General features: G+C 37.0%; 1 pseudogene; it reads right to left on the bottom strand.

Annotated features, from left to right (window-relative positions):
• Window positions 1-18,568: 18,568 nt before the first annotated feature.
• Window positions 18,569-21,866, bottom strand: LOC145129097 (uncharacterized; annotated as a pseudogene).
• Window positions 21,867-23,828: the final 1,962 nt, after the last annotated feature.

The following is a 23,828-nucleotide window of genomic DNA, read 5'->3' as shown; positions in this document are numbered from 1 at the left end:
TAGGTCAACGTTTGACAACGGATTTTGAGAGCTACGATTGCTAATCAGATTCTGAATTCATACTTGCATTTTTAGTTATTAGACTTATCCAAGGGGGAGACTGTTGGATTAGGTGTCTAAGCGCATAACTATAATTGGCATGTACTTGATCTGATGGTAGCATGGTCCTTTTGGGTTGCCTTCACCATAGCAACTTGACAAGATGACTTTGGAGATAGAGGTTGTTTAATGATTTATTAATCTATTATAAGAATAATATATTAATGGGAAATCATATTTTTTAATTATTATTTAATCAGAAATTAATTTGGTATTAATTTTGGGATTAAAAGGAACTGATTAAATGTAAGGGGACTGGTTTGCAAATCATTGATAGTTGCACACTGGGCTGCTGGACTTCCTTGTAAAGGGTTGAATGAAATCTATAGGAGGCCCTATAGAAATCGTCCAAAGCCTTCCAGAAAGGAGTCCATGGGCTGACTTGGAGGCTAAGTAAGGAATTAGGGTTTCACCTGGAAACCCTAGCAGCCACAAGTATTTAAAGACCCCTAGACCTCTAGATTTCGGCCACTGCTTCACAAGGTGTAACCCTAGCCGAATTATTGCTTCTCTCTCACTCATCCTTTGCTTTTGGTGTTTGTGATTCCATTAGAGGTGCAACACGTGAGGCACTCAAGCTTTCAAGAGTCAAGATCATCCGAGGATTACTTGTTATTACGAGATAACAAGCAAGGTAACATTCTAACCCTATTTTCATATAGATCTCGATTTTTGTATGATAGTATTAGGGTTAATGCTTTGGAATTTCTATTTGAATGTATAACTAGAGAAAAACTTAGATCCAAAGCATTAGGGTTCCATGAACACATAGGAATGTTGTTATGCTCAAAACCCATAAGTGGTATCAGAGCCTAGGATGTTTTTATGTTATATTTGATGCAATAGTGAACTATCCAAATCGATTTCATGGCACCTGATGAACTCAACAAGTCCCATGAGGAACTCGACGAGTTGGATGAACTCGACGAGTCCATGCCCTGACTCGACGAGTTGACTCGTCTGTTAGCTGATTTCCGAATTTTTGATCTATTTAGATGAGGATAATTACCATAACTTGTTTTTATCATAATAAATTGATTTTATTAAATGGCAATCTGATTTCCTTATCCAAAGAGATAGATTTGGTCAAATTTTAAGATAACGGAAATGGTGGGCTTTTGGGCTTTCGTAAGGAAATAAATTTAGATTAAGCAAAGTTCAATCCATGAAGGAGAACTATGTAACGCCAGCAGATTTGGGCTAGTCAATTTAGAGATAATGAGCATCAAAAATGTGTTTTTGATGGAAGATTATTTAGAAAGAGTAATCTTAACCAAGTTATAGTATATGTTACAAGGGTTCCGTACATATAAAGAACGCCGAAATCCGAGTTATAACAAAGAAATTATGGCTCGTCGAAGTTTCGCGACAAAACCGGCCCGACATTGTTTGACGTAAATAGTGAATTTACGATAGAGTTCTTCTTAGACTTAGATATCTACACAAAAGTCGTAGTATACGTTAAAACGAGAGCATGCATAAAACGAACGCCCAAATCTGACTTCGTATGAGGAAGTTATGATTTTTCTAAGATTTGACATAGCAGTGCACATCGAGGAATTCAAATATTAGATCACGCGGTTTTTGGCCAACGCAACCTAAATGAGAATTGAAGATCTCATTAATAGGGACTCAAACATAAAAAGACAGATGAAAACGGAGTCCGTATGTAGAAGTTATGAATTTTACACAGCCATTTAACAGTATAATCTTCTCATACTGTTAAATTTAAAATCGGTCGAGAATTAGCCGACGGGGTCAAAAGGAAAGTTGTAGATCTTGTTTTTAAATACGCGTGGATATAAAGAACGTCGAAAACGGAGCTCATATTCAAAAGTTATGAATTTTCAAACATTGACTGTTTTACCTGTTGTGTTCGGCGCCACGTGTCAGCACCAGGCGAAGCCTTGGAGCCTACGCAAGTCCACGGCGTGAATTCAAGTTTCACGATGCGAATTCGCCGAGACAGCCTATAAATAGAGGGCCGAGGGAAGCTCATTCCTTACACCTTTAACCCTCTATTTCTCTCTCTAAACTCTCTCTCTAACCCCCAAAGCCTAGGGTAGCTCCCTAGCACCCGAAGGAAGCCTCGGAGCTCCCGGCGGCTCCAAGAAGAAGAGCTTTCGGCTCAGAAACTCTGTTTCAGCGAAGCCCAGTTTTGAGAAAAACCCGTTGTAAGTAGCTACGCCTAGCCTACCTTAAGTATAGCTTATGTTTAAATATAGTAATGTTATTAGGACCTTATAATGAATATTTGGGCTATTATTATGAGTTATATAAGTGTCGCTATAATATCTTTTTAACCACTCGCGGTACGGGGAATCCGGTTTGAAGGGCCGCTTGGGTTGCTGGATTTAGATGCCAAAACGATCATGCCCTCCGGTGTTTTATGTCTGGCCCCTGTCTGTACATAGTGGGTGAAGAGTATTGTGTTAACGCTTATATAATAGTAATAATAGCAAGACTATTAATTACTGTAGGTTAATATTAGACTAAACTCTAGTGGTAATGATACTAGGTTTGGTCGAGGGAAATTTGTTTTAAGTAAACGAAGTGCTGTCCGAGTACCGAGTCACCACCTTATCAGGTGAGTGCATAGTTACTTTCATCTTACACATAGATATGAAGTATTTTATATAAATTACGTGCTATGTGTGCACATTATCTGTATACTTGCTATCTATGTTGGACGAACGATTTTATACATGATTTAAATGATTTAAACTGTATATGTATTTTATATCTACAAGATATGTTGGGTAAAACATGGGTAGATAAAATATGAGTTGGATGATGAGATGAGAGGTGATATAGACCATGAGATAAGGGTGAGAGGTGAACAATGAGATAAGCCTTTTACCCAAGCGTTGGTCCCGTCATCTAGCAGAGTATGGATGACAACCACTGACTATTCTAGACAGTCCAGTGGAACACTAGCAGGCTCGCAACCTGTAGGTGTTGTGAACGATGTGTTCACCGGTGTACTCTAAAAACCCATTGACATGTATCACGAGTGGACTCTCGAAACGATACTGTCAATAAACGAGATAAACCTTGGCGACTATAGATTTAGAGCCTGTTGAGTAAACCCTGACAACTATGGATTTAGTGCCTGTTGAGTAAACCCGGACAACGATGGATTTCGTGTCTATTCCTTAGGATAACCCTTAGGAATAAATGAACGAGGAATAGCCGATTCTTAGGGTAGAATAAAGAAGATAACGGGATGGGTAATTGGGTTGATTTTTTGATGTTTAAACATAATAATTATATTGTTGTGGGTTGAAAACCCTATATACTCACCAGGTTTCCCAACCTGACCCACTCAAGCTTATTTGTATCACAGGTGTCGATATGAAGTTACATTACACCGAGAGATTAAAGAGATGTAGATCACTGGTGTAAATGAATGTAAGTTCTGTTTATGCTTATGTTTCTGTATTGACGATGACATCCCAAATGTTTTAAAATGAATAAAAAATACGTTTCTTCGGAAATGCTTTGATAACGAATTTATCATGTTTTTCCGGGAAAAAATTTCGCAACATTTGTATTTAAAGAGGTACTCTGATTTTTATAAAGCATAAACAAAATCGGTCTTTTCTGGCCGTGAAAATGGGGATGTCACAGTTTGTATCAGAGCATTAGTTTAAGCGAACTAGGAATAAGAATTTATTTCTAGACTTAAACTTAGAATGTTAAGCGATGATCGTGAGGAGTGTGTCTAATAAATTTAGGTAATACACCTGAATAGACACAAGCACTAGCTTATTTAGGGAAAATGCCTAACATGCTTTTATGTGCTAAATGATTTATGATATGCATTATATGATCGGATCTATGGTCTGTTGCCGACCGGATCTGGAAACTTTATGTGTTCAGATTTCTAAACGTTTAATTACGGTATTAGAACTGGCATGTAACTTTTCGGAGTGATAGGGAGAATTACATGTCGATCGTAAATAAAATCTTCTCTATCTAAATTCTCGTCACTCCACACCGAACGTCGGAATTCGATGTATAGATCGACATGGTAGGCACTCGAAGCGGATTCAGAGACAGTAACCTGCAGCCTAAGCCACAAGTGATTGAACGCACACCAGAAGTAGCAGCTACACCCGAGCCAATCACGATGACAGGAGTACAAGCAATGATGCGAATGATGTTAGATCAGCAGATGGAAGAGACAAGGCGTCTACTTCAACAAAGTAAGGACGAACTTACTGTGCCAGTACGCCAGGCACCTACTCTTGAGGCAGCCATCTGGGTTGGAGTTGGAAAGAAAAGTAAATTTGAGAGATCTTTAAGGTCCAACAGGAACAACATGTTCTCACAGTCTGGATGAGGAAGAGGTGAAGCAAAATGGTGTAACAAGTATGGAAGGAAACACAACGGGAGAGGCCCTAAGGGAGTGAACTGCTTCAAATGCGGGAAGATTGGTCACTATGCCCACAAATTCTCAACCAAGGAGGAAGTTTTCCTTAAGTGTAGTGGAGAGGGACACTTCAAGCAAAATTGCCCGATGAGTGCTACAACGCCAAATGTACCGCTGAAGCACTATGAGAGATGCGACGAAGAGGTGACTTGCTACAAATGTGGAAAGACAGGGCATTACGCCAGCAAGTGTGCATCCAACAAGAGGGTGTGATATGGATGTAACAAAGAAGTGCATATTTCTAGAGACTTCCCAAAGAAAAATGAAGCAACGAATGTGCCGCCAAAGCAGAAGAAAAGAGTATTCCAGAGGATCCTTGACGGAGCTACTAGAAATGCAAAGATTCAGGAGTGAAGGCTTGATATCCAAAGATCGAGCTATGAAGAAGCCAAGGGGATAATATCATATGATGTAGCCTATTAGAGGCATAGTCTAGGGTGAACTTGAACACCTATGTAATCGTTTCAAGGAATAATATAAAACCTTCGTTTTGTTATCTGGCGTGTTAAAGTTGTTATGTGATTTTCTTGTATGGTGACTTGGATAAACTGCGAGACAAAACTTGGAACGAGTATGAGTAGGTGTGAATGGTAGTAGAGGCCTATACTACCGGAAGCACATGACTCACGCTTGGATCAGGGAAAGTCACAAGGTTACCAAGAAGCTAGTAATTGATTTCGTATTATTCCAGTATGTCGTTACCATTGTTTCGGTAATTATTAAGAAGATGATTGTTATTTCGACCCTAGTGGTCATATCAAATCGAGTTCTACTAAGATGAGTATGTTACGTGGTTCAGAGAACCAAGTTCGATGTCGCATCTGAGTTAAGCCAGAAGATTGAAGTGAAAGATAGTCGAAGCAATTGCGATCCTTGTTAAAGTAAGAAGCTTGTATTTAGAAATGTTATATGCTAAAATATGATTATATCACATTAGAACATGAAGGAAGGTATATTCCATTATGGAATTTGACTCTAAGAGACCTGAGTCTAAGCGTTACATGATACGATGAGAGGTCATTAGAACATGACCCATCGCTCTATTATGGTAATTGAAGGAAAGAAATTATGTTAAAAAGAAGGAGTCTCCAATAGGGATCAAGATTGTGACTTGAAGGTCACGATTGAAAGTCCAACATAAGATAGAGAGCGGGTGCAAGATCGAGCACTGCCTACATTCAAGAAGACCAAGAGTTAGATACTCATTCGAATGAGCATAAAAGTTATGATTATTACCTAGGATGAAAAGATAATGTATGGAGTCATTATACAAGCCCTGTTTCGTTGATAATTCTGGGACGTAATCATCCTAAGGGGGAGATAATTGTAACGCCTGCAGATTTGGGCTAGTCAATTTAGAGACAATGAGCATCAAAAATGAGTTTTTGATGGAAGATTATTTAGAAGGAGTAATCTTAAACAAGTTATAGTATATGTTACAAGGGTTCCGTACATACAAAGAACGCCGAAATCCGAGTTATAATGAAGAAATTATGGCCCGTCGAAGTTTCGCAAAAAAACCGGCACGACACTGTGTGACGTAAATAGTGAATTTACGATAGAGTGTTTCTTAGCCTTAGATATCTAAACAAAAGTCGTAGTATACGTTAAACTGAGAGCGTGCATAAAAAGAACGCCCAAATCTGACTTCGTATGAGGAAGTTATGATTTTTCTAAGATTTGGCATAGCAGTGCACAGCCAGGAATTCGAATATTAGATCACGCGGTTTTTGGCCAATGCAACCTAAATGAGAATTGAAGATCTCATTAATAGGGACTCAAAGATAAAAAGACAGACGAAAACGGAGTCCGTATGTAAAAGTTATAAATTTTACGCAGCCATTTAACTGTATAATCTTCTCATACTATTAAATTTACAATCGGTCGAGAACTAGCCGACGGAGTCAAAAGGAAAGCTGTAGATCTTGTTTTTAACTACGTGTGGATATAAAGAACGTCGAAAACGGAGCTCATATTCAAAAGTTATGAATTTTCAAAGATTGACTGTTTTACCTGTTGTGTTCGGCGCCATGTGCAACACCAGGCGAAGCCTTGGAGCCTACACAAGTCCACGACGTGAATTCAAGTTTCACGACGCGAATTCGCCCCAGATAGCCTATAAATAGAGGGCCGAGGGAAGCTCATTCCTTACACCTTTAACCTTCTCTTTCTCTCTCTAAACTCTCTCCCTAACCCCCCCAAAGCCTAGGGTAGCTCCCTAGCACCCGAAGGAAGCCTCGGAGCTCCCGACGGCTCCAAGAAGAAGAGCTTTCGGCTCAGAAACTCTGTTTCAGCGAAGCCCGGTTTTGAGAAACACCCGTTGTAAGTAGCTACGCCTAGCCTACCTTAAGTATAGCTTATGTTTAAATATAGTAATGTTATTAGGACCTTATAATGAATATTTGGGCTATTATTATGAGTTATATAAGTGTCGCTATAATATCTTTTTAACCACTCGCGGTACGGGGAATCCGGTTTGAAGGGCCGCTTGGGTTGCTGGATTTAGATGCCAAAACGATCATGCCCTCCGGTGTTTCATGTCTGGCCCCTGTCTGTACATAGTGGGTGAAGAGTATTGTGTTAACGCTTATATAATAGTAATAATAGCAAGACTATTAATTACTGTAGGTTAATATTAGACTAAACTCTAGTGGTAATGATACTAGGTTTGGTCGAGGGAAATTTGTTTTAAGTAAACGAAGTGCTGTCCGAGTACCGAGTCACCACCTTATCAGGTGAGTGCATAGTTACTTTCATCTTACACATAGATAGAAGTATTTTATATAAATTACGTGCTATGTGTGCACATTATCTGTATACTTGCTATCTATGTTGGACGAACGATTTTATACATGATTTAAATGATTTAAACTGTATATGTATTTTATATCTACAAGATATGTTGGGTAAAACATGGGTAGATAAAATATGAGTTGGATGATGAGATGAGAGGTGATATAGACCATGAGATAAGGGTGAGAAGTGAACAATGAGATAAGCCTTTTACCCAAGCGTTGGTCCCGTCATCTAGCAGAGTATGGATGACAACCACTGACTATTCTAGACAGTCCAGTGGAACACTAGCAGGCTCGCAACCTGTAGGTGTTGTGAACGATGTGTTCACCGGTGTACTCTAAAAACCCATTGACATGTATCACGAGTGGACTCTCGAAACGATACTGTCAATAAACGAGATAAACCTTGGCGACTATGGATTTAGTGTCTGTTGAGTAAACCCTGGCAACTATGGATTTAGTGCCTGTTGAGTAAACCCTGGCAACGATGGATTTCGTGCCTATTCCTTAGGATAACCCTTAGGAATAAATGAATGAGGAATAGCTGATTCTTAGGGTAGAATAAAGAAGATAATGGGGATGGGTAATTGGGTTGATTGTTTGATTTTTAAACATAATTATTATATTACTGTGGGTTGAAAACACTATGTACTCACCAGGTTTCCCAACCTGACCCACTCAAGATTATTTGTATCATAAGTGTCGATATGAAGTTACATTACACCGAGAGATTAAAGAGATGTAGATCACTGGTGTAAATGAATGTAACTTCTGTTTATGCTTATGTTTCTGTATTGACGATGACATCCCAAATGTTTTAAAATGAATAAAAAATACGTTTCTTCGGAAATGCTTTGATAACGTATTTATCATGTTTTTCCGGGAAAAAATTTCGCAACATTTGTATTTAAAGAGGTACTCTGATTTTTATAAAGCATAAACAAAATCGGTCTTTTCTGGCCGTGAAAATGGGGATTTCACAAACTAAATATGATTTTGGTTTCTCCTAAACCTTCTATTGTAACTATAGGTTGAAAATTAAAGTTCTACGTGGATGGGAACATATGCACCTTAAAATCTAGGTGAAAAAAGGTTTCGGTCTAATTCATGAAAATGATTATGAGGAAACACTTTCTTTGATAGGTTTTAAGGATCTAATAAAGATCAACATAGATATTGGTTGTGTTAATTGCATTCTCAAATTCACAATAGGATTACGTCATCCCTCTACATATTTCGAATTGTGAGGAATGGCAAGGAATTGTTTAAACTTGCATGAGATATGTTTATCACGTCTTGAAAGGGTTTGAACACATACACTATCCGAATAAAGTGCATAAGCTTAAGAAGCCTAATTAGAGGCTTGATGAAGCATTGTATAATAGGAATCTACACTTTCATGAGAAAGTCAAATGGTATTGATTTCTAGAAGTCCAGTTGATATCCGAGTATATGTCAAAGCTAGTAGGAGCATAATTATTATGTTGGTATTGCACTCATACTTCTTTTCAAGTCTAAAGGTTTAGATTGTATACAACCTAGTAAAAGGCATACCATGTTGAAATGTTTCTACAGTAGGTATTCTATATATGGAAATATTATAGCAAGGAGTTAAACAAATATTCGACCCTTGTAATAATGAGTCGAGTCCCATATGCTTCGGATATAAGATCGATTAATATTCGATTATTCTTTTTTGTCAAATACTTTTAGCATTGTGTGAAAAAAGGACTATAATTGCATGTGTCTGAAGTTGTCAAACAACTGTGAAGATCGTTCTAAGGTTTTACCGAAGAATTGGTTACTTATGGACAGTTGGAAGTATGATATTGTTTGGAAACGACCATAGTGACACGTTTTGGATTGAGATGATTTTTGATCATAATTGATGGTTATATGGGAATGTGGAAATGTTTCCATAATGGGTGATGTTTGCACAATCTACATATGAGTTGGAAAATTTAATGCAAAGAAGTGTTCAAGGAATGTACCTTGAATTTGATACTTCATAACCATTGAATTGTACTGAATAACAAGTTCCAGTGGAACATTTTGTAATGTCGAAGGCTCGGTCGCTGTGAATTGAGAACCTTGACATCATAGAAAGACAACGCATGTAGAGATGAAATTCCACTACATCTTAGATAGTGACAAGAATTTGGAATCGTGAATTGAGCGTTATTGGAGTAACGTCCAATCGATCTGTTCACAAAGGAAGGACCATCGAGAGGCATATTATGCATGTTCATGATGTGGCATGACTGATGTTCTCTAATTCAAGAGGTTAGTTGATTACTCGAAACATTATACAATAAAAATTCATAATTTTTATGGTGATTAAATAAATGGATTTATTTATGATTAATGGGTATGATAATGTAACATCCCAAAATTTATAACCAAAAATTTCATTTTTGTATTAATAAAACCATCAACCAAACATGTTTATAAAAATCATAAAGGAAAATCAGAGTATATAAAAAATCATCCAAAAATATATCAGAGTCAAATAAGGCGGAAAACCATTGCATGTGAGATGCGATCATCCCGAACTCTTCCCTTTCGAAGCGGAAGTACCTGAAACATAAACTGAAAACCGTAAGCACAAAGCTTAGTGAGTTCCCCAAAATACACCATACCATACATATACGTCAGCTCAAGGCTCTACCGAGTCTATTTCACCTCCTGGTATATTTCACCCCCGCGTCTATTTCAACTCAAATTTCAACTCAAGGTTGTACCGAGTCTATTTCACCTCCGGCTCTATTTCACCCCTAAGTCAATTTCAGCTCAATCGGTATTTTTCAACTGTACGGGTCTATTACACCCTCGGGTCTATTTCACCCCAAATACATATAGCAAACAGATATACATGAATACAACAAGATTCACAAAGACAACAAACACAGACAACCCTAGTATCCTACAGTATAGTGAGCAAACTCACCTCGACCCAGTGATAAACAAATAGATGCTCGGGCTGGTGAACTTGAGAATCCCCACACTAATCAATTAAATAATACCCTAATTAATAATTAGGTCATAAGCCATAAGTGGGAATCTAATTCCTTAAAACTGACTCTTAGGGTAAAAGGCCATTTTCCCATTCCCTTAACCTTAAACTACTGCTCAAAATACCCAAAATACCCTTAGGTCAAACTTGGTCAAAGTCAACGGTCAATAGTAAAAGTCAAGGTCAACCTAGCTAGTTGCCACGTCGTGGCCCTCCTTGGCCATGCCGTGGCTACAAACCGACAAAACAGGCGGTTCTTGACCCAGTCGCCACGCCGTGGCAACATAAGCCACGCTGTGGTGATGAGTCTAGACAACTTAAACAATTAAGTCATTTCCTTCAACTACAAGAGCTCTAAAGCTCAGATCTGATCCTTCCCAAGGTCTTGATGGATAAGTTTTCCAACTTTATCCCTCAAAACCCCTCAATAAGACAAAATCCCACACCCTAACCACTAATGGTAACTTAATGCATCAAGACTCTCATTAAGTACCCAATCCTTAAAGTTGCACCTCCAAACTTTCTAGAAGGATTTCATGCTCCTAAGAGACCTTAAAAATCGTGGCTTTATGGTCTTTCATGACCAATGCATGCCCTTTCCATTTTAGGTCAAAAATAAGGTTTAATGACCAAAACCCCATGCATGACATCAAAACTCGATTATAACCCAGATCCAAGACACTAAATATTCTATTTGACTTGGAGATTCATAAAGTTCCAAACTTTATGAGATCCCACTACTTAAATCCATAAAACATGGAAAAGGGGGAAAAATCAAAAGATCTAGTAACATGGAAAGAAAAGGTTGGATCTTGGACACTCACCAAGGTCCATGAGATATGCTAGCTGAAGAAATGATGCTTTCCAAGTGACCACCACACCAAGAGCTTCCTTCTCCTTAAAAAAGCATTAAAAATGAGCTCACAACTTTAATGGAGGCTAGGGCTACGGTTTCTGAGGTTGAGAGGAAGATGGAGGCTGAAACCCTAGCCTTAATGTTGTTTATATAGGGCCCAATGCTCGGAATTAGTGTTTTCACTAAAACACATGCCACGTCGTGGCAGCCGAAAACCACGTCGTGCCGGGTCATTTAAGTCTCGCGATCCAAAATGTTTTGCCACGTTGTGGTGATGCTCCACCATGCCGTGACCACTGAAATTAAAGTTAATGCATAAAGAGTTGATTTTTACCTGGACTGGATGTTACATAATTAAACTGAGATTTTCCTCAACATAATAACTTAAAGCATAAAGAAAAAGTGTCAAGATCCCGATCTTTCTTGACTATTCTAGATCATTCATACATGATTTATATATTTACAAGTGTCTAAAATATTCCATACTATTCTACGATGTCCTAGAGATGTCTAGGACGTTCTTATATTATCCAAGTCATTCCTGCATGATGTAGCGTTTTCTAGATCGCTCCAAAGTCTTCTGAGTTTTTATAACTTCGTCTAGCATCTTACTAACTATTCTGGGTCGTTCGATCTTGTTCCAGGGACTTTTATAATTTTCTAGCATCTTTGAGGGTCTCGTAGTGTGTTCTTGCTTTCTCCGAAGACTCATTGAGTATTCTTGATCATTCCACGGTTCTTTAGACGGTCCTAGAAACTTCCGAAAACTTGGTCTGTAACATATGAGAGGCTTCCAAAACCCTTCTGGAAACTCGTAGAAATCGTCCAAGCTATGAGGGTTCTAGAATTAGCTCATTTGCACAATAATTGAACAATTGCAATTCAACCGTTACACCTTTTATTAATTATAATTAATCCAAAATTAATTTCCAATTAATTCTGGTTAATTCTAAATTAATTCTGAACAATTTCTAATTAATTTATTAATCAAATAATAAATTAACAAATCATTTCCTCCCTCTCCTAAAATTGTTTCTAGTTATTTCTAATTCTTAAGGGCAACCCAAAAAGGACTTTGCTTTTATTTCATAAGGTTATACCAATTTAGTTATGACTTTAGACACCTAGTCCAACAAGAAAGTCTTGAACGAGGGACCCAAACCGCATACAAACCAATGGATTTTATCCATCTCTGCAACAGGGTGACCAATAGCGGATAACTGACCACAAAAAGTTTTGAACTTTTGTCCAAAACCAGAGACTGTAGAGGCACCTTTGCTAAGCCGACGAAGATTGTCACGAAGGGACTAAATGCGTTCAACTGATGAACTGATGTAGGATGATTCTAGGCTAGCCAAATATCTCGAGTAATAGTAAACCCAAGAGACTCGGCAGCAGCCTCCTCTATGAGGGAGGCATTGAGAAGCATGAGTGGTAGTTGATCATTTTCTTACTAGGAGTAGGTTTGGTTTTTCTACTCAATGGAATTTTTAAATGGAGGAGATGTTTTCTTTTTGTTGAGAACACTAGGTTGTTTAGAAGAGGACATGGCATGTGTCTATATTGAAAAAGTTTGTAAGTTTTTTCGCTTTATTTTCTGGGCAAGTTGTTGGAAATATCAACCCACTTTACTTTGTTTAGGTAATATAGTAATTTTTACCCATTATAGCAATCGGATTTCATTTCCTTACATATAATAGCAGTGTATTTACATTTCCCCACTAATGATAGCAATATCTAACAAAGTACAATGCCCATGTTGGTAACGAAACGTAAGTACGTTGCTATTGTGTTTAAAAACAAAGTACATTGCTATTATCGGTAAAGAAATGTAAATATGCTTTTCTTATGGGTAAAAAGCAAAGTACATGTCTTTGTATTTTACAGTTTTAGAGACTTGTAAAAAAGTGAAAACAGATAAGTTATCGAATTCAAACATGCTGAAAGGTAACATTTCAACCTTTATAGATTTGGCTAATATTCAAGTTATATATATATATATTTTAAAATGTTTTGCCTCTTAAAAACCGAATTGTAATTTGGTTGGATCGGAATGAATTTAAATTTAGTTTTGACTATTTGGATCCATATTTTCAAAACCGGAATCCATTTGAATTCATTTGATCGGATTGGATCAAATTGATCCATCTAAAAAAACAACCCTACTATTAATTCATGTATGGATAGAGTAGTTGAATGGGTGATGATTTCTATATGGAAAAAGCCCTGTATGCATAAAGTTTGTTCTTTTTTGGATGTAAATGTAGGGAATTACCATTTAACCCTTACACTCCATCAAATCATTTGACCATATCCATATTGGAGTCGAATTTAAGAACTTGAATCAATCCCGGCAATTTGCTAAAGGTTTGGGTCTGAATGTATTAAGCTAAAATTTTGGGCTGAATGCATTAAAACATCATGTATGGATTAAGGAGCTATTTTGTAGCCTCTTAATGCTTCAATTCAGAGGCATCCTCAAAATGGTTCAGCCATTAAGTGCGTTTGGTTCGTCAAGTTTGAGCCTCTCTCCATGGGTTTAGAGGCATGTGAGCCATTCAGTTAAAAAATGAGTAAGAACCATTCAGAGAGATAAGAAAGACCCTCGATCTTCTCTCTTCCATCGACGATGTAGACAAGCCTCCCCTGCAGTGCCTCCTCTCCCGTGGCACAAACCTCCCGTCATCCGCCTTCTCTGAAACAACAAGCGCTTTTGGTGGGTTTGAAATCGATATCATATAAAAAATGATTTTTCTGAAATCGATTTTGGTGGGATTTTGCTAATTTATTTTTTTTGTAACAAATCATCATGAAGAACACCTGAATTGAAAAAAATCTGATATTCAAGGTCAAATCAACGATGAATTTGGGCTTCTTTGGTAGAACCTTGAAAACTTGAACAGGAGATGAAGCAAAAGAAGCATTTGGTGAAGATGTATCCATGAAATTGACGGGTAGTTGACATGTCAGAATAATTATAGGTAAACATAAAAACTAGATAAAATTGATTTTAAACAGTCAACAAAAAAAATGCAATAGGATATATTTTAATATAATATATTTTTTCCGATAACAACATGAAAACTATGTTAAAGATCATCACTAGCCCATTAGAGACAATATTATCTAGAAGAAGTTACCTTGTTCTAGATTGCTCTGGAAGATTCTAGAACATTATGGAAGACTATGGAAGACTCAAGAATATACTAGAAGAGTCTAGAATACTCTAGAATGACATGGAAGACCCTGGAAGGCTATGGAACATTCTAGAACACTATGGAAGGCACAAGAATGTCTATACTTATCTAGGACATTATAGAACATTCTAGAAACATATAAAAGCTTGTAATAGATATAGAATATGGTAGATAGTTCTAGAATAGTCATGAATGTATGTAGATCTAGAAACTTTCTATAAGGAGGTGGAAACACCTATAAATAGGTGTGGAGCTCATTTGCTCCAAACCATCCAACATCTAACCATCCAAGAAAGCCTCAAAGAGAGCAAAGTGTGTAGTACTCTCACAAAGTGTAAGGTCTTCGTAAGTGTCTTAATAAAAGTCTTGTTGTTTCCCATACAAAGAGTCGTGTTCAACAATCTGGTATCAGAGCAAGGTTTCTTGATAGTGAGAACGAGTGATTGTCTTTGTATCGTGAGTAGTTTGTGACTCTGCAAGTTCGGTGTCGAAACTAGCTTGTTTGGTATTACCGAGGTACTGCCAACACGATGGGTGATCTCCAAGTCGTTGGAGGAATCAAGAAACTCAACAACAACAACTACAAAACATGGGAAACATGTATGAACTCCTACTTACAAGGACAGATCTATGGGAGTTCGTTGGCGAAAGCGAAACTACGCCGCCGGAGGAAGATGTTAATGGTGCTCTACGCAAATGGAAAATCAAAGCAGGCAAAGCAATGTTTGCCTTGAAGACCACAATCGAAGAAGAGATGCTGGAGCATATTCGGGACGAGAACACACCGAAAGAAGCTTGGGACACATTTGTGACGCTTTTCTCAAAGAAGAATGATACGAGACTACAACTTTTGGAGAACGAGCTATTATCAATCTCACAACGTGACATGACGATTGCTCAATATTTCCACAAGGTCAAGTCGATATGTCGGGAGATTACTGAACTAGATACGCAATCCGTCATTACAGAAGCTCGAATGAAGAGGATCATTATCCATGGATTGAGGCCGGAATATAGAAGCTTCGTTACTGATGTACAAGGATGGCACGTTCAACCATCACTTGTAGAGTTTGAGAATTTGTTGGTCAGCCAAGAAGCTATGGCTAAGCAAATAGGAGGCATCACACTAAAGAGTGAAGAGGAAGCACTCTACACAAGCAAAATTCGGAGGAATTTCAAGCCACCTTCTAAAGAAGGATACAAAAATGCTGACAAAGGGAAGAGTCAGCAAGGAACCTCACAACCATGGAGATCTCAAAAGACCGACAATAAGAGTTCTCGGGGGAGGAGGTTCGAAGGCAACTGCAATAACTGTGGAAAGTGGGGCCACATGTCCAAGGATTGTTGGTCAAAGAAAAAGTCTGTGGAAAGCAATGTCGTAACTTCCAAAAAGGAAATAGAGGATGAATGGGATGCTGAGGCACTATTTGCTATTGAAGAGAAAAAGACTAAAAGAGGACGGTTAATGTTCCTAGAGGCCAGGGTAAATGGAGGATAGACCAAGGCATTAGTATATATAGGTGCATCTCATAATTTCCTTGCTGAAGATGAAGCTAGGAAGCTGGGCATCAAATACACCAAAAATCCAGGCCGGTTGAAAGTCATCAACTCTTTATCCAAGCCTATCATTGGTGTTGCATATGGAATACATCTTAAGATAGCAGAATGGGAAGGCACCATAGACTTGACAGTGGTGCATATGGATGACTATCGTATGGTATTGGGAATGGATTTCCTAGACAACGTACGACCCTGGTCATTTGAGAGAGATGATACCATGCGTATCACTAAGGGTTCAATAATTCACATTATACCGTTGAAGAGAAATAGGATTGGGTCCCGAATCCTATCAACTATGCAACTCGACAAAGGTCTCAAGAAGAGTGAGACAGAGTTTATGACAACCTTGAAGGAGGAAGTTATTCCCTCGAAGATGGACGTTCCAAAGGAGAATAAGAACATGACGTCACCAGAGTTGCATAAAAAGTCGCATCTTAGACGAAAAATGGAACATGTGATGGAGAAACTTGATAAGGCGAAAAAGAAGAAAAACACATTAATTCGTAAGAGCAAAGTAGAATCTCTCAACGGAGCAACATCTAAACGAGATGAGCAGATCAATAAGGGATTACATCATAACATGTTAATATTACGGAAATTTTCCAAAGCTTGTAAAAGGGACAACCCACATGCTTACAAGTTTACCAAAGGGAGGCATAAGAAACTACACAAGACAGTTCAACGAAGTCAGGAACAATATTATGTTGCAAGAAAAGGCAACCACGAATGTCGTTGTCAACTACGAAAACAATATACGAAGCAACGGCTGCAACAACTAAGGAAAAACCAAGCATGTGGAAGAGAAAAAGTTCTCAAGGAAGAATTCAATATGCGACAGATCAAGACTGATAACCAAATAGCAGAATTATTCACCAAAGGGCTGAGTAACGGAAAATGTGAAGGTTTTAGATGTCAGCTCAACATGGTACGAAGAATGGGGGCTAGTGCTGAGGGGGAGTGTTAAAGATCATCACTAGCCCATTAGAGACAATATTATATAGAAGAAGTTACCTTGTTCTAGATTGCTCTGGAAGATTCTAGAACATTATGGAAGACTATGGAAGACTCAAGAATATACTAGAAGAGTCTAGAATACTCTAGAATGACATGGAAGACCCTGGAAGGCTATGGAACATTCTAGAACACTATGGAAGGCACAAGAATGTCTATACTTATCTAGGACATTATAGAACATTCTAGAAACATATAAAAGCTTGTAATAGATATAGAATATGGTAGATAGTTCTAGAATAGTCATGAATGTATGTAGATCTAGAAACTTCCTATAAGGAGGTGGAAACACCTATAAATAGGTGTGGAGCTCATTTGCTCCAAACCATCCAAGAAAGCCTCAAAGAGAGCAAAGTGTGTAGTACTCTCACAAAGTGTAAGGTCTTCTTAAGTGTCTTAATAAAAGTCTTATTGTTTCCCATACAAAGAGTCGTGTTCAACAAACTATTTGCACATTCAATATATAATCTTCAAAATTACTCATCTTGCTAATAAAAATATTAATCCTTGGAAACCCGTCGTGAGTGAGCAGAGCATTAAAATCTTTACCGGATAGTACAAATTCACTATTATTGAAGACGAAATAATCTCAATGAACTTTTGAATTGAAATTTCTTACGAGGGATAAGGATGAAGGAGTAGCATTCAAAAGTTGAGCAAAATGATGAGATTCTTCAAAAGAAACAAGCAAGCACAGATTAACGATATCTCTACTAAATCAAGCAAAAGACCATTCTTTTAGGACTCATCGCTAAAATCTAAATGAAATTAAAACAAAGGATATGAAGACTGTTGACATTGACAAACCAAATGTATAATCGCTAATAAAAAGTTCTCAATCAAATATTCATCATAGACGAGAAGTGAAAAAGGAATTAATCCGATGCATGTAAAGTATTAACCTTGGAAGACGTACAAGAAACATAAATATTTACGGTTTAACTATTGCTGTAGATGATCTGGACAAACTAAGAGTAAAAGTAATAAACACTGGAAAAACAAATACAAGAAAGAAGAAGATGCAATCAAGTCATGTTTGAGCCGATAGAAATAAAAAGGAACATCAAGAAATTGCTCAAAGATGCATCAGGGGATCCAGCACTTAAGGAAATAGTAATAATAATCAATAAATAGGTGACCAAAGAAAACTCAAGAATATGCTCTGGTATGTTTTCACTTTTCACTGCACAAGCAGGTAAAATGAGGAGGAATTGTCTAATGATATCAGAAGAAATAATCGACTAAATGTCCAGTACAGTGATGTTAAAAATAAGGAATTACATATAGATCAAACAATTAGAAGGAAAAAGAGTTGGATACATACAAAGAAGCAAAAGATGATATTTTACATACAGATTAAACCTAATCTAATTTCATAATTTGCAGAGTCATGAGAGCAGAAGCAAAAAAGCTAAATACCAAATCCAAAACTACTTTATTAATATTTACAAACGAAGAAATAAATGAGTCGAGTTCGACAGCAAGAGAGCAGAATTAAACAAGAAAAAAAAATCTACAACTCAAACCCATAGTAATCTAATCTACATCTTGATCATGTAAAAATACCAAATACAATAGAAATTTTGTAAATCAGTGCCTCTAAACAACGCCCATATTACAAAGGTCATACAAATTCAAAATAGTATTATATTAGAATAAGCACAATAGCATATCTAAAAAGAAAAAAAAAATCATTGATAACATATATTACTTGCATTCCACAGGATCTATGTGTCTTCTCTTCCTCTCTTCATCTTGGCAACTCTTACCACAACTGCAACATATATCTTGTCTACCATTTCCTCAGCAAACATGAAAAGGTTCCATCTCCCCTGCTTCTTGAACAATAAAACTCCAATAACACCCCAAAACCCTGTTGCAAAACCACTCATTATGTCCACGTAAAACAACCATACCTTCGTCTGCTCATCACCAACTTCATTTATCTTTTTGTGTGTTGTGGGATCTTGATGATTTGAGCAAGTGTTTGGCAATGGAGGCCCACATAGATGTTTGTTCCCAGCATAAATTGATGGATTAGTAAGTGTCTGCAGTTGATTTCCTGTTGGAATTTTCCCCAACAAGTTGTTGTCTGACAAATTCAAATGGCTCAAAAAGTTCAAAGCTGCAATGCTTGAAGGGATCCTCCCACTCAACTCGTTTTTTGAGTAATCAAGAGTTTCCAACTTCATCATGTTTCCAATGCTGTCTGGAATACCCCCACTCAAATGATTATTAGACAAATCCAGACCCACCAACATGAAAAGTGTAGTTAGCTCGACCGGTATTTCCCCCACAAGTTTATTGCTTGAAAGGTCCATGTTATAAACTATTTTCCAAGTTCTTTTATATTCAAGATCAACACCTTTCATGACTTGAATAACATTCAAATCAGAATCGAGAACGGAAGGATTAAAACGTACCGACTGATTCTTAACTAAGTCATCTAAGTTTCCTACGCAACGAGGGATGGTTCCCATTAAGTTGTTGTATGCAAGATCCAAAGTTTGAAGTCTTACGAAGTTTTGCATAGAGATGGAGGAATTCTACCAGTGAAGTTATTTTTGTGTAACCTCAAAACTACCAAAACTGATAGTTTTTCTCCAATCCAATTTGCTATATTTCCAGAGAACTTGTTATCACCCAAATCTAAGAATCGTAAACCTTGTAGATTCCCCAATTCGAGTGGAAGTTCACCATTAAAGTTATTGTCGTTCAAACTTAACCAAAGCAATGATGGATTAAGACCTATTAACTTGGAATGGCACCAGAGAGACGCTTTGAGCTTAATATCATGATACCTAAACCGTTCAGATTCCACAAACACTTAGGAATTTTCCCACTTAACATATTTCTAGAAAGATCAAGTCCTTTCAAATATGTACTTTTGCACAATGACCTTGGAATCGACTCATTGAAAAGGTTATGTTCCAGAAGTAATAAACCGTAATACACTTTACCATTTCCACCATTGGGCAGGTTTGTCAAAGGTCCACTAAGTTTGTTGTGAGAGAGATCTAAGAATGGAATGGCCGGCATTTTCCACAACTATTTGGGCAGAGGTCCCGAAAGTGTAGCATTTGACAACACTAACCTCTGAAGTTTCCTTTGATTTCGAAGCCACTGTGGGAATCCATTCGTGATACTGCAAGAACTGATATCAAGAGATACCAACTGGAACGGAGGTATCCACCCACGTGAAACATTAAATGTCAGCTTAGTGTTGGAAGAAGTATCCAAGAACTCCAACATCGAAAGATTAGCAAAATGGGCTTCAGTAAATGTTCCTTCTAAAGAATTGTTTGTGATATAGAGAAAATTGAGTTTGGCAAGTTGCCCAATTGAAACTGGAATAGTCCCATTTAAAAAATTAGATCCAAGATACAGTTTTCTTAAAGACGCTAATTTTCCAAGGAATTCTGGAATTGGACCAGTCAAATGGTATTGAGATAGATCAAGTACTTCTAAAAAACTTAATCTTCTTAGAGATTCAGGGATTTTACCAGTCATTCTGTTGTCCGATAGATCAAATTGTCTTAAATTCACCAGTCTTCCAAGTGTTTCTGGAATTCTACCAGTTAAACTCCGACTTAATTCCAGCAACTCCAAAGCATATTTGGAGCACTCTGATGAATTTTTTGGTGAGTCAACCATTTCCATACCAAACTCATTATCTGTCACACTCAATCGTTTCAGCCGGCACTGTCTCCATATCCCAACATCCTCAATCTCTTTAAATTTGTTAGAAGAAAGATGAAGTGTTTAGGCATAGTAGGAATCGATGAATTCAGCATGGAATCTGAAAGGTCAAGGACTCTTAGGGAACTCATGTTTCTCAATACAGATGGAAATATGCCTCCAAGTGGATTATAGCTAAGATCGAGGTGCTGGATGTTAGAAAGTGTACTGAAATTAAAACGAGGGGGAGATAGATGTGTCTTATCAATCCCACAACCAGACAAATGCAGCTCTGACAAAGAAGGGATCATGCTTAGTAGGTTTGGAAAGTTCCATGCCAAACTAAGATTAAAGACCGAAAGATCGAGGAATGTGAGGGAGGTCATGTTTTGAAAAAGGTGGGGAGTCGACCTTCGAAAGAATTGAAGCCAAGATCGAGGTGTTTGATGCTGGGAAGCATTCTACTAGAATTAAGAAAAGCACAAAGATTAACATTGGAAATACTACAATCCCACAAACTTAACTCTTTTAACGAGAGAATCATGTGAAGCACCATGTCCCAGTTATGTGCTCCACTAAGAACCACAAAACTCAAGTCGAGAAGCTCGAGTGACGAAAGGCCAAAAGCCCATGCCATATCATCTGCCTTCAGCCCATAGTTTGAACTGAGATCAAGAACCTTTAGATTAGAAAGATTTCCAATGTGAGGAGGAATAATAACATTAAAAGAAGCATAAGAGAGATTGAGGTAGGTCAATTGTTTCAAGGATCCAATGAACTCTGGGATATGACTTCCTTGAAAATAATTCCAACTCAAGTCGAGATATTTGAGATGCCTCAACTTTGCCAACGAAGAGCTCACCTTATTACCAATTAAGTAGTAGCCATGTCCTTTGAGATCAAGCCGTTGAACATTTCCAGTGACAGCATCACACTGGATTCCTCCCCACAGGCAACAGTCATTTCCAGCCCATGATGACAACATTCCAGAAAAATCTTGGACACTACTTTTGAACTTGAGAAGAGCAAGTCGCTCTTGCTCAAAGCAAATGACACTAACATTTCCAACCCCCAAACAAGTATATGTGGCTGCAAACAAAAACACACATATGAAAATGAGATGGATCCCCAAACCCCTCGGATTCCCCATTATCAACCCTGACTCAATTTTAGTTTAGAAGAAAGTTGAAGTAGAAAGATGAGTTGTGATGATGAAGTGATGGGTTATTATGATCAAGTAACTAATACATTTATAAAGCCATAAATGAAGAGTAACTTGTTGCAATATTGGAAGACTTGGAAGTCAATGGGGAATTTGTATCCACCAACTCAATGGAGAATTTAGCCCACTCATTTTTGTTAATAACTAAATATAATAATTAATAAAATGTTAGGGGCAATTTAGCCATTTCACGTTTGTTAGAAGGCATAACCAAATAATAAACTGTAACTGATTAAAAAAAATCACATAACCACAGGGACCATTTCTGTAATTTAATCCTTACTAATCAAAGTTCACGTATTCCATTTATTATTATTTTTTGACACTACTCTACTGGTATCAGACCTTGGCCTCCCTAAATCACATGCAATATTCAGTTTGTTTATTTGTCTTATTTTATTATGTGAAAATAATAATTTTCACTTACACAAAAAAAATTACAAGATGCAAACTAAGGAGTACATCATTCACTACTACACTACTCAAGTGTTGTAGAAAATGTCACTAAGGACCCAATGTGATCAACCAAGTTGTTGTCATGGGAGACTTGGAAGTCAATGGAAATTTTGTAACTACATGCTTTTGGTCTTTGTCTATATTTAGTTTTCCCCATAATAGACATGGAAAGTCGATAATGATACACGAACTTGTGAATTTGTTCACAGGAAAATGATACATAAGAGATTGAAGTAATTTCATGGTATAACTCACATATGACTTTGAAGTCAACAATGTTGCATAAACTTACTGCCATGGTAGGCAATGGAAAATTTGTATCCACAAACTTGTATTCTTTTGGTCTTGTTTTTAATTTTCTCCTGATCAAAAATAAGTGGTTAAGGTTACGTATATTCCCCATAACACACATAATTACTTGGTCACAAGTGTTTAACAAAATATGAATTGAATAAAACACAGTTTTGACAAACAAGCACTTATATGTTTGAGAAATCAAAGATAGTGTATTAAATTTTGTAAATTATAGTTCTATATTATAAACCTGATGTTGATGGTTAACGATTTTAAAAAACTAGATATAACAGAGTTCTTTTTCTATTATATGACTTAACAAGGTTGATGAGTCAATCCTTAAGAAAATAATTTATGTTATTTGAAATTCAAATTTTCATCTTATCTTTCGTAAAAAAAAATAGTGGTATTAATATTGTCAAATTACATGTAACATTCAGTTTGTTTATTAAGAAAATTTTGTTTCTATAAGACAATGTGTTTCTTACATTATGAGGTTCACGTGAGTTAGAAAAAACTGACCCGGAACATGGTTTGAAGGAAAACGTTTGCTGACTTGGAAAGTGTGTGTCAAAATACATAAAAGTTTTTTTTGCATTATGTGGGTTGAACCACCATAAATATAATTATAAATAAGAACCTACAATAAGATGATACTTAATACACAAATGTGTATTAAGTATCACAATTCTATCAATCAATATGTAGCATATAATAAATAGTCTTAGCAATTTCTACCTTTCATTGCATTTTATTGGTTGACAATAAAATGCACTAAACAACCGAAACTATCAGAAAATCACCAAGCCCTCCCCTGTTTCCTATTTGATCAAATCCTTGTTCCAGCTCTCATTTAGTTGTTTTGTTTTTACTTGATTTAACATCATGTGATAGTTTTAACTGTGGGAAAATGTAAATTATTCTATATTTATTGTAGGAAAGATGGTATTTAATTATAATCTTAATTGTAGGTAATCCCTATAATCAAGGGATTCCATAGAATAGTTTCCTTTTCTTGAGTTGCCTTGTGTATTTATTTGTACACTTCTCAATCAATACATACAGAAAAACCCTAAATCTGTTATGGTATCAGAGCATCCGAAGCTTGGGAAACCTTTTTAGCCTTCGTTCTTTTTTTTTTGGCCTTCATTGCCTCTTCCCTTTGATTATTCGGCCTTTATCGCCAAGAATTGATAACCTAGTACCAAAAGA

The sequence above is a fragment of the Lactuca virosa genome, chromosome 8 (assembly GCF_052849685.1).
Source record: "Lactuca virosa cultivar CGN04683 chromosome 8, Lactuca_virosa_CGN04683_v6, whole genome shotgun sequence".
NCBI classification, from domain to species: Eukaryota; Viridiplantae; Streptophyta; class Magnoliopsida; order Asterales; family Asteraceae; genus Lactuca; species Lactuca virosa.
Note: the sequence above shows the minus strand (reverse complement) of the source record. Positions and strands in the feature narration are given on the sequence as shown.